Genomic DNA, 18415 nt, shown 5'->3' with positions numbered 1-18415 from the left:
CCCCCACACACCGGCCACCGACACCCCACCCCCCGTGGAGAAAGAGAAAGACATTGATCTACACAGCTCTGGACATCCCCGGGAACAAGAGTTGGGGCTCTGCATACGCTATCATGCAGCTTGCAGCCTCTCTCGGATCCCACCTGGTCCCCATGTCACGCGTGCCCCTTCTTCCGGGGGGGGGCAGCGCTGCCCCCCTGAAAAATTCCACCCTATGCAAATGTCTTGTTTGCCTTGTGGTAAATACACCCCTGCCTAGTATGTATTCTCACTTAACTTACAGAGCACCTTGGGAGCCCTCAATCTCAGGAATTTGTATTTTAATAATCCTACATATTTACTGTGGTCAAGCTTGGACCTACCCTTCCCAACCTTACTGTTGGTCTATAAACATACCAAGCTGTTCACTTACTTGATCAGGGAGAGACATTTGTATAACAGAACAACCTGATTCTCAGGCACTCTGCATGGTATCCAAATGTCTGCTTATAATAAGTAACCAGCACCTTTGCAGAAAGCTGCAGAAATTCTACTTGGAGCTGGATTCCTTAACACTGCTCCATGTAGTGAATCAATTTCCTCGCCCACATTCAAGGTGGATAAGGACATCCTCCCTGCTGTGTCATTGTATTCTGACAGAGGGATTCCCCCCAGTCAGATTACACTGATCAATGCTGCAGCCGATTGGCTGCATGTACTGACCAAGGAAAAATCCAAAGGCTCTTTGTAGCAATCGTATGTACAGATATGGACGCGGACATCATGTAAGGGACCGCCTGGCGGTACCACTAGCACTCCACTGAATAGGCGTCCCCAGCGCACGGAGTCTAAGTCCCAGGGTGCTTGTTCACCAGGGCCCCTGATGGTGGGGATGGACTTGGAGCCCCCCGAGACCAGGTCGTGGCTACTGGGTGCGTCCGTCAGTGGTAGTGGTATGCGCCAAGGGCTCCCACGGGAAAGAGTCTGATATGAGGAGGTCAGGAGACCCCACTGCGAGGGATGGGCGAATGGATGAGCAAGGTCAGACGGGCCGGGTCGGTAACAGAGAGAACGGTAAGGTACAAGGCAGCAGGCAGAGAATGGTCGGGTCACACGCCAGGTCAGCAACAGCAGGTCAAATCTAATAGGGGGCATCCAGGAGAGAGGTCAGGTAAAGCAAGGGTCAGAATAGGAGAAAACAGCAAGGTCAGGTACAATCCGGGTCAGTAACTTACAGGGTACAGGTTCGCAGAATCACAGGATGCAGGAAAGACCAGAAGGCACTGAATGACAGCTCAGGGCCATTTAAATATCCCGCCCTGCGCTGCCATTGGTGCCCAGCGGGCAACCGCGGCTTCTACTGCGCATGCGCGAACTCGAACGCCGCGGCCGGCCCGGACCTAGTGCCCGTGTCCCTGCACAGGGCGGTGCACTGCGCCTGCGCCGGGACCATCGCGGCGGGGATCGAGGAGATCCCTGACACATCCATTTTGCTCAAGATCCACGATCTTGTGTCATTCTCACTCCAAATCAGTCCTCCTCCCTTTTTGTTGAATGGCATGTGGTCTGTGTGTGTACTGAGTTCAGGAGTGCACAGGGCACAGCTGGATACACTTTATGGTTGTAAACCCAATTAGCTGGTTTCAGGGTGTCTGAAAGACTCTTGCTGTGACTGGATCGTAAAGCTATAAACCCATCAGTCACTGGACTTGAAAAGCATTCTGAAATAGCAGTAAAACATACATCCCATTTGAAACCTCTTTTTAATACAATTTCATAACTCCTGGCAGGAAATAGGTACAATAGAACAAAGCATATATTCAGATAGGTCTGGGGTCTGACGCCGCGCCCGTCACACTCTTCAAAAAGTTTCCACGCTTTCTATATACATTGCTCAAAAAAATTAAAGGAACACTTTTTATTCAGAGTATAGCATTGAGTAAATTAAACTCCTGGGATATTGATCTGGTCAGTTAAGTAGCAGATGGAGTTGTTAATCGGTTTCAGCTGCTTTGGTGTTAATGAAATTAACAACAGGTGCACTAGATGGGCAACAATGAGATGACCCCCAAAACAGGAATGGTTTTACAGGTGGAGGCCACTGAAATTTTTTTCCCTACTCATCTTTTCTGATTGTTTTTCACTAGTTTTGCATTTGGCTAGGGTCATGGTAGCATGAGGCGATACATGGGCCCTACAGAGGTTGCACAGGCAGTCAACTCCTCCAGGATGGCTCATCAATACATGCCATTGCCAGAAAGTTTACTGTGTCTCCCAGCACAGTCTCAAGAGGATGGAGGAGATTCCAGGAGACAAGCAGTTAGTCTAGGAGAGCTGAACAGGGCCATGGAAGGTCCCTAACTCATCAGCAGGACCGGTATCTGCACTTTTGTGCAAGGAGGAACAGGCTAACCACCGCCAGAGCCCTACAAAATGACCTCCAGCAGGCCACTGGTATGAATGTCTCTGACCAATCAGAAACAGACTTCATGTGGGCATCCATCTTAGGTGTCTGCAAAGCATTGTGGGATCCTTTCTGCTTTCAGCCCCCTGCGGCTCCTCTCCCAGGAGGTGGCGGATTATCACATATAAGTCTGCTGTTGGTAGCTGTCCATTGCATTCGTGTCCTGTCTGTTGCACAGCAGCAAGCTCCTGTTTAGTTTCTCATTGCTCTCCTGGATACCGACTCAGCTTTGGCAAGACTCCTTCCTGGCTTCTGACCCCGGCTCTGGCGACCATCCTTCCTGGCTTCTGACCCCGGCTCTGGCGACCATCCTTCCTGGCTTCTGACCCCGGCTCTGGCGACCATCCTTCCTGGCTACTGTTCTACCAAGTCACCCGCTGTTGCTGTTGGACTTACATAGACTCTGTCTTGTTTTTGTATAATAACCCTACCTTTAATTGAACCTCCTTGTGTGTCTGGCTCCTCGCTCCCTGACAAAGGGTCTGGAGAACCAATATTGAACATTATGCTGCCTGTAACATCATTCAACATGACCGTTTTGGTGGTGGGTCAATGATGGTCTGGAGAGGAATATCCATGAAGTGATGCATAGACCTCTACAAACTAGACAATGGTACCCTGACTACCATTAAGTATGGCGATTAAATCCTTGGACACATTGTCAGATCCGACGCTGGTGCAGGGGGTCCTGGGTTCCTCCTGGTGCACGACAATGCTCGGCCTCATGTAGCGAGAGTATGCAGGCAATTCCTGGAAGATGATACCATTGAATGGTCCCCACGCTCACCTGACCTAAATCCAATAGAACACCTCTGGGATATCATGTTTCAGTCCATCTGACGCCTCCAGGTTGCACCTCAGACTGTTCAGGAGCTCAGTGATGCCCTGGTCTAGATCTGTTGAGGAAATACCCCAGGACACCATCCATCATTTCATTAGGAGCATGCCCTGATGTTGTCAGGCATGCATACAAACACGTGGGGGCCATACAAACTACTGAGTACAATTTTGAGTTGCTGCAATGAACGTTCAGCAAAATGGAGTAGCATGCTGCATAATTTTTTCACTTTGATTTTCGGGGTGTCTTTGAATTCAATCCTCAGTAGGTTGATAATTTTCGTTTCCATCAAACTGTCACATACCTGGATAGTGAGCCTGACGTGAAGAGGCAGGCTTTCCGTACAACTCTGGCTCAAGGACTGCTGATGGTGAGACAGTGGTCGCAGGGGCACATTGGGGTATGAGTGCCAGAGAGCAGTCCGGTAACAGCAGGTGAGCTGATAAGTTGCAGGCAAGGAGCAGGGTTCTGATGTAGCCGTGCGGGATGGTTGGATACTCGAGCACAGCATGCTGAGGATGCAGGGTCAGACGAGCCGGGTTCGGTATCAGTCAGGCAGATCAGGCTTACAGCAGCAGGAGGAAGAATAGTCAGGTTACAGGCCAGGTCAGCAATGGAAGATCAATCAGACAGGAGCAGAGACAGAAGAATAATCCAAGACAAGCCAGAGGTCAGGGCAGGAAGCAAACAAGCGGAGATCAGGAACAGGCTGGTTCGGTATCAGGAGTCAATCACAGGAAGCAGGGAACAGACCATACGGCAATGGGACAACTACTGCAGCCAGTTTAAATAGCCCTTTTGGCGCCAGCATTAGTGACAGGCGCGCCCCCGCATGTCCAAGTACCTGCACATCTGTTTGATTGGTAGGCATGCGCCTATTTGTGCACCGCGGAACTTCACCTGCACTATGGGCAGGCTTTTCCTGACACAAACGATGGGGCATTCTTACATTCCTAACACATTATCCAGTCCATATCAGTATAGATATCCAGCATGATATTTTTCCCCATTGAGATCGGATGTATTTTCAAAGTGTTCTTTTAAATTTTTTGAGCAGCATATATTAAAGTTTTAAAAAGTGCGGAAAGTTTTTGAAGAACTCTCGTATATCAACAAGTCTGTTCATAAAAAGTTGATTGTTAGAACAAACTCTCATGAACAGGAACAGCCATAAATGGATCAAAAGTCAGCTGGTTCCTGCTGAACTGGCCATGCTTCGATTCATGTATGGCCAGCTTAACCCTGTTGCCAAAAAATACATTAATGTGTCTAATTAATTGTTGGCTGCATGTCCAAATACTCTGATGGGAAAAATCAATTTGAGGAAGAGAGTGAGCCAGTGTAGGTTTCTTATGTTCTACAGTATATGATACCATTGTAGGCTAACATAGGCCTTTTTACTTATGAGACTACCAATTTCATGTGATTGTATAAAAATATCCATTCCTACTATACTAGTTTTTTTTTTTAATACCAGCCATTTTTAAAAGACTCCAAAAGATTTTCATATTTAATAATAACAAAACCATTTCAACAAGACAACCAATCATTTGTTTACTAGACCACTGTGTTTTAATCATAAACTTTGTAATAATGGTATTGCTTTAAAGAATTACATTAATCCTTATTGCCTGTGAATGTCTGTAAATAAAGTCTAGGGTAATGGCCATTTGACAAATTCTATATTTTTTCCATGTGATGGGACAAGGCATTTTTTTTAATGCTGAAATATCTGACTATAAAATTGAATGATAAAATGTATGTCACTATTATCTTTTTGAAATATATATTTCATTTGTAAATATAGGAGTTCTAAAAAGAAGGTGAATAATATTCACCTTCATTTTGATACTCAGTTCTATGGCAAATAGATACACATGCAATGCTAAAATTCCTATTTCCTTTTTATTTGCGTTAATATGTATGTTTATGTAAAAAAAAAATATAAAGCTTTATTTTTATAGGTACATGCTCTAACTTCTTCATGACCAAGTGTCTTTTGTCTGTTATGCCCACACAGGATAAATAAACAGATGACAATAATTAGTAGAAGTGCACACTTTTATGCAAGCAAAAAAATGCATAACCATTGACTTTAGATTTACATGCACTGCATTTAATGATCATTTTAGATTGAAAATTATTAAAATAATATATTAATATATAGTGTATTTGAATGGAAGAGTTGATACCATACACTTTAAAGTAATCATAATGATTTAACTTTCATTGTATAAAAAAATCAATAAAAACTGTTCGCACATGTGGCTTCCACAGAAGTAATTAATGAACAGAGAGATCGATTTCTGTAAATAATGTGATAATGAAATATCGTGCTGTATTGTTTACCGTATCTTTCTGAGATAATGCCATTCAAAGACCTCCAAAACAGTTACCAAATAAACTATTACACATTGTATAATTTTTTAGATCCTTTGTGCCAATCTGTGCAGTCTTTTGTATACTATGTGTAGATGACGTTATAAGAATTAAGTAATAAAATAAGGCACGAATGAATAGTTTGTGCTGATCTTTTAAAAATATTTTATATATGATAAAAAATTAAGGCATCTGTCACATAAGATTATATTTTTGGAGCTGCTTGGAACAATTTAGAAATCACTTCTGCTGCCATTCTTGAGTCATAAAAGTTTGAAAATGATCAGTCTACAGCATCTGACCACAGGGAAAGCTGCACAATGTCAGGGACCACTGCTCTTTATAAGAAAGGCTGGAGTTGTGAATGCCTTAACACTGTTTTATTGGTGACATGGAAGACTTACATTTCACAGTCATGCTGAAAAACTATTTTGAAGTGAGCAGAAGTTCAGAGGGCTGGTGAATAAAGTATAGGCTAACAACTAATTACACAGTTGAGATACACTAATGTGTACTGTTTTACTTGCCAAAAGATTTGTAGACCTGTTCAGTCAGTCTTGTGATCCAAACACCCTTGTCATATATCACTGTCAGGTGCTGGCCCTTTCTGCAAACTGCATTGTGGTTGATTGATATAGTCTGGTCTGTGGGACATTACTGGGCGTTACTGGGGTCATCACTATGCTTTGCCTGCTGTTTGTAACTATAAAGTTCTGATTGGCTTGGAATTCTGTAGAATGCTAATATTTACTCACCCAGTCTGATTTCTGCTGTGCTGCAGATTGGTATCAATATATACTCAATACTTAAATTGAATGCAATTAATTCAAATATATCTAATGATTTTGATTAATGTGCAGCTAGATTAAATTGTTCTTGAAATTCTGCTTTAAAGGTAAGATGTAGAATATACACGTTTTGAGTTTTATTGTAATGTGAACTTAAAATAAATATGTCAAGATGTTCACCTTCCTTTTGCTCTTTCAGTGCTTTATTTATTTGTAATTTCAATACAGATTTGTAGATATTTCTTCTGATAACTATCTATATATAATACAAGAAAGTCTTTATCCAATCTGGCTGCTAAGATAAAACAGCTGCTTAGAAAAAAAGCTCAGTTTCAGAAAAAGATATAATAAGGTTCTATAATGTGAGGAGATGAATATGCTTGCACTGAATAGAGGAACAGCAAAGTAAAATCACTGTATAGGACTGCTAAGCAGGAAGCATAGCCTGCATATGTAACTAGGAATATATCTGCCCCCATGTACATATATAGCTAAAACATTATGCAAACAAGATATTAAAGGATATTAAAACATTAACCACGGGATAATAAGCTTACTAGGTGTACAGCACTCATTATCTAATTTGTCCTGCTATAATGGAGTTTTAAATAAATGGTACTCAGTGGGAAATAATCAAATTATTCCGTTCACTGGGTACAATGTCACATTTAAAGACTTGTACAAACACAAGGAGAAAAGATATAATCCTATGCACAAGATATATGATACACATTTTGAAGGGGAGTTTTCCCTGCCATAGCAAATTACCTTTATCAAAAAGAAACAAAGTTGGAGAGTTTCTCTTTAGTTTTAAAGAATAGTTGTTGTTTTTTTTTACCAAATACTGCATTTGATTAAAGTGGTTTTAAAGGCAAGACTTTATATACCTTAATGCATTCTCTGCATTAAAGCGAAGCTCCACCTAAAAGGGGAAGTTCCACTTTAAGGACTGGTCCCCTGCTCCCCGTTAAGGATTGGCACCTTTGGGGAGCAGGGAGTTAGCAGGTACCCGAAATTGACAGGTACCCGCTCCCACTTCTGCTGCGATCGCCTACGTGATTGGAAGCAGAAGTTGTCCTCCTCCCCTCCATCCTTCCCCGTAGTCTTCTGGGACACGTGACAGGTCCCAGAAGACTACAGAGCCATTCACAAAGAGCAGCGCTTCTCGCATATGCACAATGAGCACCCGGCTGTGAAGCTGCAAGCTGCAACAGCCGAGTACCCACACAGCAGACGGCGCTGGGAACACAGGGCAGCCAGTAAAACTTGCAGCAGGACACACACACACACCGTGGGATCAAAAGACAGGTAAGTGTCTGTTTTTTAAAAGTCAGCAACTACAGTTTTTGTAGCTGCTGATTGTTATTTTTTTTTATATTCACTGGAACTCCTCTTTAAAAAATGTACCACTAGTTGTATCACCAACTCACCTCCCTAAATACTGTATCAATCCAGCGCTGTGCCTGTCTGCAGCAGCACTGGTTCTCTTTCCCCACCCCCACAGGCACAGAGCAAGCCTGTGGTGTGCCACCATAGGAAGCGGATTCCTATGGTGGCACACAGAGAAGAGGTAGAGCCAAGAACACCAGCTGGGGATGCCAGAAGAGGAGGTTCAGGGATTCTCTATGTCATACTATTGCACAGAGGAGGTAATAATAACATGTTTATTATTTTGATAAAACAAGTTTATCACTTACAACCGCATGTGTACATTATTTTGCTAGAAGTCATTGGATTCAGGTATTCCAATCACCTCCATGGCCGCAGGTGTATAAAATCAAGCACCTAGGCATGCAGACTGCTTCTACAAACATTTGTGAAAGAATGGGTCGCTCTCAGGAGCTCAGTGAATTCAAATGTGGTACCGTGATAGGTTGTCACCTTTGCAATAAGTCCATCTGTGAAATTTCATTGCTACTAAATATTCCACGGTCAACTGTTAGTGGTATTATAACAAAGTGGAAGCAATGGGGGAACAGCAACTCAGCCATGAAGTGGTAGGTACACGTAAAATGAGATAGCGAGGTCAGCGCATGCTGAAGTGCATAGTGCGCAGAAGATGCGAACTGTCTGCAGAGTCAATAGGTAAAGACCTTCATACTTTGTGTGGCCTACAGATTTGCACAACAACAACAGTGTGTAGAGAGCTTCATGAAGTGGATTTCCATGGCGAACAGCTGCACCCAAGACTTACATCACCAAGTGCAATGCAAAGCGTTGGACTACAGTGGTGTAAAGCGCACTGCCACTGTATTTTAGAGCAGTGGAGACGTCTTCTCTGGAGTAACAAATCACGCCTCTCTGTCTGGCCATCCGATGGATGTGTCTGAGCTTGGCAGTTGCCAGGAGAATGGTACTTGCCTGACTGCATTGTGCCAAGCGTTAAATTTGGTTGAGGGGGAGTTATGGTGTGGAGTTATTTTTGAAGGGTTGGGCATGGACCCTTAGTTCCAGTGAAGGGAACTCTTAAGGTTTCAGCATACCAAGACATTTTGGACAATTCCATGCTCCCAACTTTGTGGGAACAGTTTGTGGATGGCCCCTTTCTGTTACAACATATCTGCGAACCAGTGCACAGTATATATATATATATATATATATATATATATATATATATATATATATATACATATATATAGTATTAAATTAAATAAATAAAAATTTGGGCTGACCCCAAAAATATTTAAACAAGCATGTAAGAGGATTGGATCATAACCATACTTGGTTACCTAGCTAATCTATCAACTTTAATGAATTAACCAACTAGCATGGTGGTTAAGTGATTGACAGTCTTGCTTTGCTTCTTTGGTCCTTTACAGAGAAAACTTTCTACATGATTTTGAAAGTTTTTCCTGTGTTTGCATAGGTTTCCTCCACTCTCTCTGGTTTTCTTCCACAAACCAAAAACATACTGGTTGGTTAGCTGTCATCTGGCTGTGGAATGTGTATACAGAATGTGTACAAGAGTCATCAGACTACAAGGCAAGGGTTAATGTAATGATTTCAATACTCTGTAAAGGGATTCTTTACATTTTGATGGACGATAGAAATATTGTAAGTAACACTAATTCTGAATGTACTGTGGTAGAAAATGAGTCTGCTTCATTGAATATCGCAGTTTTACATATAGTCAAATAATGATGAGTAGAATTTAGATATTTTCACACTTTTTTCCAAATATTAATGATACACTAATTATGGTACTGTAGTATTCACTTTTATTAAAAAAATAAGTGCCCAATTAAAGGCACAGCTAAGCTGTAGCCCAGTTATTGTCTTCTATATATGTATTGTGGATTTTTAGCATTAGTGTGAGACTCTTCAGCTGACTGATGCCCAAAGGGGAACTAACAAACCGCTCAGCTGGTGGCTGACACTGGTCTTGAAAAAAGCTAGTAAGGAACACTTTGCAGTCTTTCAGAGCCTCTGCACCAGCTGTCACCCAGCTATGGGTGCTGAAAAGCTCCTGTCACTTCATCCAAAGGGATTTACTTGGTCAGAAGGAAAATTTAAATACAAAGCATGCAGCTAAGAACCTAGTGAAAAGGATTATGAGTGCACAAGAGCACATGTGTATAAGACACTAATACATCTTTAGGAAATTTCAGATCCCTAAAGCCGGGATTAGTGCCAGAGGCAGGGTGGTATACATATGCAAGGACCTTTACTATTCTAGTTATTATCTCTACCACTATTCAACTTTATAGATCTTGTATTGGGCTAGTTCAAAATTCACCTCCTCCATGGGAAAGAAAATAAAAAAGGATGTTCTTGCTCCAAATATATATTATGAATATATAATACATATTTACACATCCACATATATAATTTAAGAAAGGCAGTATACCATAATTCTGTATTATATAAATAGTCCATAAACTTAATACACACGATTCTGTTAAAAAGCCTAAAATGTTTACGTTAGGATTAAAACTAAATGACTTAGACTGATAATAATAAAATAAATGCAGAATATGCAAATGATGATAATCAGAAACATCTGTAAAAACTTGCAATGGTACACTTTGCAGATCTTATGTCATCTGCCTTTAGAGGTCACTAGAAGCTCACTGCACAGACTTTTCATAGAGAATGTGATAGTTGGATGGTTCCATATATTCTTTAACTGAGAACGCCGTTTAAATGTCTTCACATGGCCTATCATGTATCCAGCCCAGCAAGCTGATTAGTGAAGCAGCTTGACTCTGACATACACTTTATGCCAACCAGAAGCTGCCATGCGCAGCCACCTTATTCACTGTGGAGACAGGCCTGCAGCAAAATAGTAACACAACAAAATGCAAATGAGAAGAGCCTTACCATACTAAAATGAGATGACTGTAATATGTAACAGCTTAATTTGCCCACAGACATGACTGATGGCTTCGTCTTATCTATAAGAGCATAATTTTGAATTTACACTTTTTAAAATAACAAACTCTGCATTTTATTTTTCATGTTGTATTTCTCTATTTTCTATATCTTAAAGGTTTCAAATGGCATATATGTCACTGTAATATCTACGTACTGTATTTGTTTATAGTATGTTTCAATTGTAAATGTTTTTATCCTTTTTGTTTATTATTTCATTGTTTTGGGTGAAATTTGGCATATTTGATTACCTACCAATCCATTCAATGCAATGGAGACTCCTAAAGTGGTAACTACAGTATGGCTCCTGATAAAACAACACTGCAGATAGCTATGTCATAGTATCTATTTTAAGCCAATTTAATTCAACTTTATTGCCTGTAGAGTCATTGTTCAGGTAAGCCGCATCCAATCTGGAGACTTGATAGAAAAAACAAATCTCATTGGCTTTGTTAACTGTTTGGAAGCATTTATCATTTAAAAAAATATGGCAGGTAATTTATAAACAATTTCTGGAATCCCAAACTGACACAGCTTTAGAAAATTACCACAAATATTAATACTTTGGATTCAAGATTGTAAAAATGCCCTTGTTCAGCTGCTTCTTGTTCTCATGCCATGCTCTACCTTCTTAATGCTATGTATTGCTGCAAATAAAATGTAGGTTCTATTAAAAATTTAGAGGACCTTTAACACTTTCAATCTACTTTACAGATCCTTCAAAAAAATTATTCCATGTAAGAAACAAAATCAAATTGTTGGTTCCAGCCAACATAGAGAACTTGGTTGAAAACAACTCCTCATTAGCAATTGACAACTCAAGTTGTTGAAGAAAAAAGAACTTATGGTCACTTGCACTGATATTTATACTTTGTTGGACAATTCTACCTGCTTTTTCAGGGAACAGTAGGAAGGAATGTTTTAACAATGCATGCATCACTTACCAATACTAACTACAGGCAGACATCTTTCTTGGTGGCTTAGTTGTCATTTTTAGGTTGACATCTCTTTGTCCATTCTTAGCCCAAATCTCTCTTGCTATCCAATTTTACAAATTATGTCTTGCCTATCTACATTTGATTTTTTACTAAAATTCATATACTTACAGGCATGTGGAAGTTTTCTGTTTTGATACATTTTTGTATTGCCTTTTGTGGGTTTCCTATGTAGAACACATTCTAGAGTAATTGCTATCCAAGAAATTGCTTTATTCTAATACCATTAATGACCTACAATGTCTCCTGGAATACCATGATGGAATGTCATAGTGCTATCTGTTGAGGAAATTGTACTTGATGGCTTGTTAAATATCAACTGCCATCAAGACTTAACCAGAATTACCCTACTCCTGCTAAAATGGTTCCATATAACTTCCTGTGCTGTTGTTAATTCAAAATAGATATTTCATCCAATGTGTTTTCCTTGGTTCAGATACATTTTTGGCCAGTTCTAAGTGAAACAGTTTTTGTTAAAACCATTGTAGAAAAGCAGATCCTGAAACATTCAGATCTAAAATAACAAAATTATACTAATGAAATAGACCATTGTACATAAGCAGACCCTGAAACATTCAGAAGTTTGAATCAGTGTCTTACTGCTTCACAAATGAGGAACCCAACTTGGCATGTAAACTCAAAGAGAAGTATGGCCCACTCAAATTCCTTTAAAATGTGTGCTATTTTTAGCGCCACCCCCCTAAACCACTTTGACACTAGAGCATTTTTTTTATTTTTTTGCACAAAAATATGCATTTGTGGTCAAAAAAATTACCTAAAACCCTGAAAGCAGAGGACCTGTAGAATAAAAAGATAGTTGTCGCAATTCTGTTATGTTGCACGATATGTAAGCAACTGTTTCAGGAAAAAAATATAATGACTTTAATATAAATTAATTTTAGTGCACACAAACACAATATAGTACCCAATTTTGAGTAAAACATAAAAAGATGGATATGCCAATAATAATGTATGAGAAATAGCACAAATATATAACAAATAATAAAGCAACACAGTATGTCCTTAAGAAATTATAGCAATGGTGGAGCGGTATCAAACACCTTCACTAATATTGTGGTATAACACACAGTGCAAATGATAGTCCAGAATAACTGATGGTGGTGAAACCACGATTAGACTGAAAATGGTGACTTGATAAAATCCCAGTGACAACTATGATCTGGTGCCGTGCAGAAATGATAGGTAAATTGCACACTCACCAGAGACGCAATATAACTGCGCATTTGTGTCATATACACCAGAGGTCCCTTCAGTTATGGATGGAGCGTAGCCTGGAATGGATGACTCCACGATGAATGGTAGAACATCTGGGGGTCCCCTTAGTGAGCCTGGCTAAAGATGGGATCTGCTGATTACAGCTCTCCTCTGGGCCCTGGGATGGTCACCTGGAGGTCCTGGGGGATTAAATGCTCGATGTGGAGCAGAAAAAAGTACCCATAGTGTAGTATTTAAGTCAAACTAAAAATGAATTTATTGAGGATTAAAACAGAAAAGACACACTTCGTAGGTACTGTAGTAGAAAACAATCCTTGTGCACAAAGGATATGATTAAAATTGAATACAGCATAACACTGACCAGCTGGAAAGCTTTGACACTCCCTCGGTATGCTCTCTCAGATATTTCATTCCTGCAGTTCGCGCATGTGCAATGAACTCGAATACCGCACAATAGTCTACAAGAAAATAGCGCTCGAGTCCGCGCATGCACACTAGCAGACAGACCGATGACAAAATGGTGCCCGTCCGATACATACGGTGCCCGCTCTGTGTAGCTGAGGCACTTTGTGTAATCACCTACACCCAAAGAAACGGGGGAGCTCCGCTACAAGGCACCAATTGTGTTTTTGACATTTTATCATGCTTACCAGCGTTTGCACATGAGCGGTAGGCATACACATATCCTGGTTTACAATAAAATGGAGCCCAGAGGAGAGCTGTAATCAGCAGATCCCATCTTTAGCCAGGCTTACTAAGGGGACCCCCAGATGTTCTACCATTCATCGTGGAGTCATCCATTCCAGGCTGCGCTCCATCCATAACTGAAGGGACCTCTGGTGTATATGCACAAATGCGCAGTTATATTGCACCTCTGGTGAGTGTGCAATTTACCTATCATTTCTGCACGGCACCGGATCATAGTTGTCACTGGGATTTTATCAAGTCACCATTTTCAGTCTAATCGTGGTTTCACCACCATCAGTTATTCTGGACTATCATTTGCACTGTGTGTTATACTACAATATTAGTGAAGGTGTTTGATACCGCTCCACCATTGCTATAATTTCTTAAGGATATACTGTGTTGCTTTATTATTTGTTATATATTTGTGCTATTTCTCATACATTATTATTGGCATATCCTTACACTTCATTTCTAGCACTGCACAACTTACGTTCATACTATATTGAAGGTTTTATGGTTTCCCTTTTTAGTGTATCAGCTGCTGTCGCCTCGCTGAACCACATACAACTATAAAAAGATGGAGTTGAGTTGAGTAAATAGATAACAAACATGCCAAATCTTAAAACTCTGTACACCTCTTGCAAAAGACAGTGGTAGCCCAAAATCTCCATAGGCAACACTTTAAAGGCCTTTATAGCTCATCAGTTTAGAGTTAACTGTGAGCTCTGGTGCTAGAATTACTAATCTCACTCCAACAATTGTGGTGATACCTCACGTCTGGTGTGATTGTTTACATACACGTGCGCACCTTGGGCTGCATCTACATTTGTGGGTGTGTGCAGGGCAACGGGGCTTACATTTAATTGTTTGGGTGTTTTATTACACTTTATTATAATTTTATTTTTTAAGTGTATTGATTGTTTATATTTAACTTTATTATTATCACAAGTTGTTAAGAATCCCCCATATGATAACACTGGGAACGTGACAGGTACTCTTTATGGAGACATTGAGGGTCTAGTAGGCCCCCAGTGTCTTGCCTGCCCTCCAAAGCATCTAACTTGGATACATGCTTGTCTGGCTGTATCAGCCAGAGAAAGATTGCTCTGAAGCCAGATGTGACTAAATGATTGTCTTGTCTGGTTTCAGTCTAGGCAGAAAAGATTGAGGAATGGATATTGCTTTGTCTCCTTCCACCCACCATTTTGAATCTCTCCAATGTGGTTTCGGGCTCCTGGTAAAAGCAGGAAAGCCTGGGAAATACACAGGGGGTGGGTTCAGGGGTGGGACTGCGATGCCCACACTGTGCAGCCATCAGTTTGTGCTTAATGCTTCACTGTTTGGACTACACATACACTACAAACATCCACTGGTTAAGTTGCAATGTCTGCAATGACAGTGGAAAGGGGTGTTTATATGCCACAGTTGTGATGTTCTACGACCACGGCTAAAACTATCCAACATGTTGCGAATACCGAATGTGACTCATTCAAGCAAATTTGAAAGCAGCACAAACACCCAACAACAGCATGCAATGCATGCAGGTGTGGTGTGTTTGTTTAACCAAATAGGGTTACAACAGGCACTGTGCAGGCATTACATCGTCTCCTTACTTCCTGTCAATTGCTGTTGAAAAGGGATCTGAACGTGAATCACTTTTCAGAGGAGCAGCAGATTAAGACAGAAGTCTAGATCTAGCGTTATGGTAAAGGTTCACAAACCTATCATCAGGCCTTACCTGGATTGCAAGTTTTGTGTACTTTTTCCCTAGAAATATTGTGCCCTTCTCAATTTATTTTTGCATTGGTACTTGTTCTCCAAGACAGTGCTCAATGTCATCCTTGACTACCATCCACACCAGAATCATCTCCCATTGATTTCAATTGGTTTTGAGTTTGCCATCTGAACCCTGCCTAAATGCTGAATCCAAAACCCATTGAAATCAAAAAGAACCAAATCTGGTAAATTAAAAATGCCCATTTTTTGGGCTAGAATGAAAAAGTGTGTGGTCCCTAAGGACCTTTTGTATGCTTTTGAAAGAGGATCCCATAAAAACAAATCAGTCCCTTAGTTCAAGCATGAAGCCTGACTGACCAGGAAAGGGAGGGGCAAGCATGCATTCTGCCCCTCTTCAACCATTTCAGGCCACATGTGCTTAACATGGGGGAGGGTACTTTATTGAGGAGGACAAGGATCTCTTCCCCACAACCCTGGCCTAGTGATTGTGGGGGTCTTATCAAAATATGGAATCACCCTTTACCAATAAGGGGACACCCAAGCTCCCCCCATTTGAATAAGTATGGGGTACAGTTTACTCCTACTCATTCACAAAAAATGTAAACAGTAAAAAAAAGAAGACATACAATATACATCCACCATCAGTCTTGTTGCCCAGAGATGTAGATCCATGTCTATCACAATGCTTGCTGCCCATCAAACCTCTAAAATAAAAAAAAGCAATGTCATGAGACACATATGGTTCATTTGCTTGCCTCTTACTAAATGACAGGTCTGGTGGATCACAACTGTTCTATAAAAGGGGGTGGGGACTCCTGGGTAACATCATTGATCATATATGGACATGACCATATAGGGTCAATGTTGTCATTGGGACCTGTGACAAAGCTAAACCTTGTGCTTTTTAGGTGACTTGTGAAGGGAGGCCTATGCACAATTGGTAAAGCATTGCTTAAGTTAAGGCTTAAATAGAAAAGACAAAATTTGGCCCACAAATGATGGTAGCAAACATTATGAATCTTGTATTTATGTTAAAACATTATAGTCAATACACTGAGCTTGTGATTAAACTTTACATTCATGAAAGAATCCACTATTTGCAACAATCACAGCTTATAGACCTTTACTACTCTAACTGTCACTTTTGAAGATGTTCAGAATTTCAGCCCATTTCAACTCTTCTGTAGCTCTTTACAAAGGTACAATTTGTCCCTGACCTTATGGTGAATCACCTGCCACCTAGAGTTCACTTGAGTTGAGATCCAGCAGTTGTGCCAGCCATTCCCGAATTGTAGATTTAGACCTGTGTCTAAATCTCCATTTCCTCTTAAGCCCAATCTGCATTCAGACCACACTTCAGAGGCTAATGACAGGTGGTGAGGAAGGGATACAATGCGTCCTCTCCACCTGTTTTAAGCCTATTTTTTCCAACAAACATGCCGCAACTATGTTCATTGCTGACAAGGACATGGAGAGCCGGCTGAGAGGGATTCACCATTCCTCATATGGTGCAACACACTATTGCTCCATTTAGTGAACACAAGCGTTATTAGCCTAGTATAGGCTATCGTGGAGGTGAGCGCACATCTTAATCTCACTTAAGAAGTCATTTGGATTTTTTATTGAATTGTATCACTGGGACTTGTCACTATTAATTCACAGAGACTTAATATTATTATTTGCAAATGATAAGCACGGGAAGTCATATATTATTTTGTTGATCACATGTTTTGCACACATTTGATATATTTTTGGTTTATGATATGGTTTGTTTGGAAACATGAATTGATTTTTAGTTTGTTGTTTTTCACTTCGAGGAGGAGCGTGGCATTTTAATAAATTTAGTATGGTATTTAAATATGACCAAAAGAAAGCCCTATCTGTCTCCAAAAAAAATATAAAATTAATTTGGATACAATTATGCATAACAGAGCAGGCTGGTATACAAGCAGCTAACTATGTGAAATACGGTATATATGGAGACTTGTGTTAAGGTTTATCAGGCATATATTATGTTTAAACACAGTGCTTGGTAACGTTGTACTAGATTCATTAGTGTACATATGGGTCATACACAGAGGGAGGAAGCAGTGAAGTGGTTAATGTGTTGGTCACAAACAGTGGCAGGATGTTGTTGAAGGGGTTAATGTTCAGATGGGCAGGATAAGGTAAGGGGTACCATACTTACCATGGACTTGAAAAAGCGCATGCGCGCAAAACATGTTGTCCTGGTAACCGGACTTCTCTCCCAGCCTGCGGCCACAGCGTGAATTCCTCCCCTCTGTCTCCCAGAAATCGTTGTGACATCACCCAGGATGCTGCAACCACGTGATCCCTGTTTGACAGGTGCTCCACATCTCCACTGATCCCATCTGAGAGGACGGGCCGTCCATCAGGACCCAGGCTTTATCTTAAAGCCACAGGCTTGTGCTTCTATGCTATTACTTGTTACTCACTATCCTTTCCAATAGAGGTACACCTCCTGGTGAGGTGTTTCTATTACTATACACTCCACAGGACCTGGATTTTTGTGTAACTTCCAGGATTCATTCATATGACTTACTACGGTTGCAGTGGATATCTATCAATGAATACATTGTTTGATTTGCTCCCATAGTGTGTACTCTTTTGTGCTTAGAACCACAGCATTTGTTAATTCACAGTTCACTAGGGACAGTACTAAACAGTATGTGTTGGATCATAGGGGGACAAGAAAGGTGTGGAAAAAAGAAATTCCTGTGTATCAGTAACATAATTAATAGATTAACAGCTTTGGCTGTACATCTCCTTTAAATACTCATCTACGTTCTTCGTTTATTCATATTTTTAACTAATAGATCTATCCTTCTACAGGAGATAAAGACTATGTTCATCTTCTGTCCAAAAAGGAGTCAGTTCTTAGAAGCCTATGTCTTTGCTAAAACAGGATGTGAAACTCTTG

Source organism: Staurois parvus, unplaced genomic scaffold, assembly GCF_062004578.1.
Source record: "Staurois parvus isolate SC_StPar_1 unplaced genomic scaffold, SC_StPar_1.0 ptg000262l, whole genome shotgun sequence".
Classification (NCBI taxonomy): domain Eukaryota; kingdom Metazoa; phylum Chordata; class Amphibia; order Anura; family Ranidae; genus Staurois; species Staurois parvus.
This window is presented reverse-complemented; position numbering follows the sequence as displayed.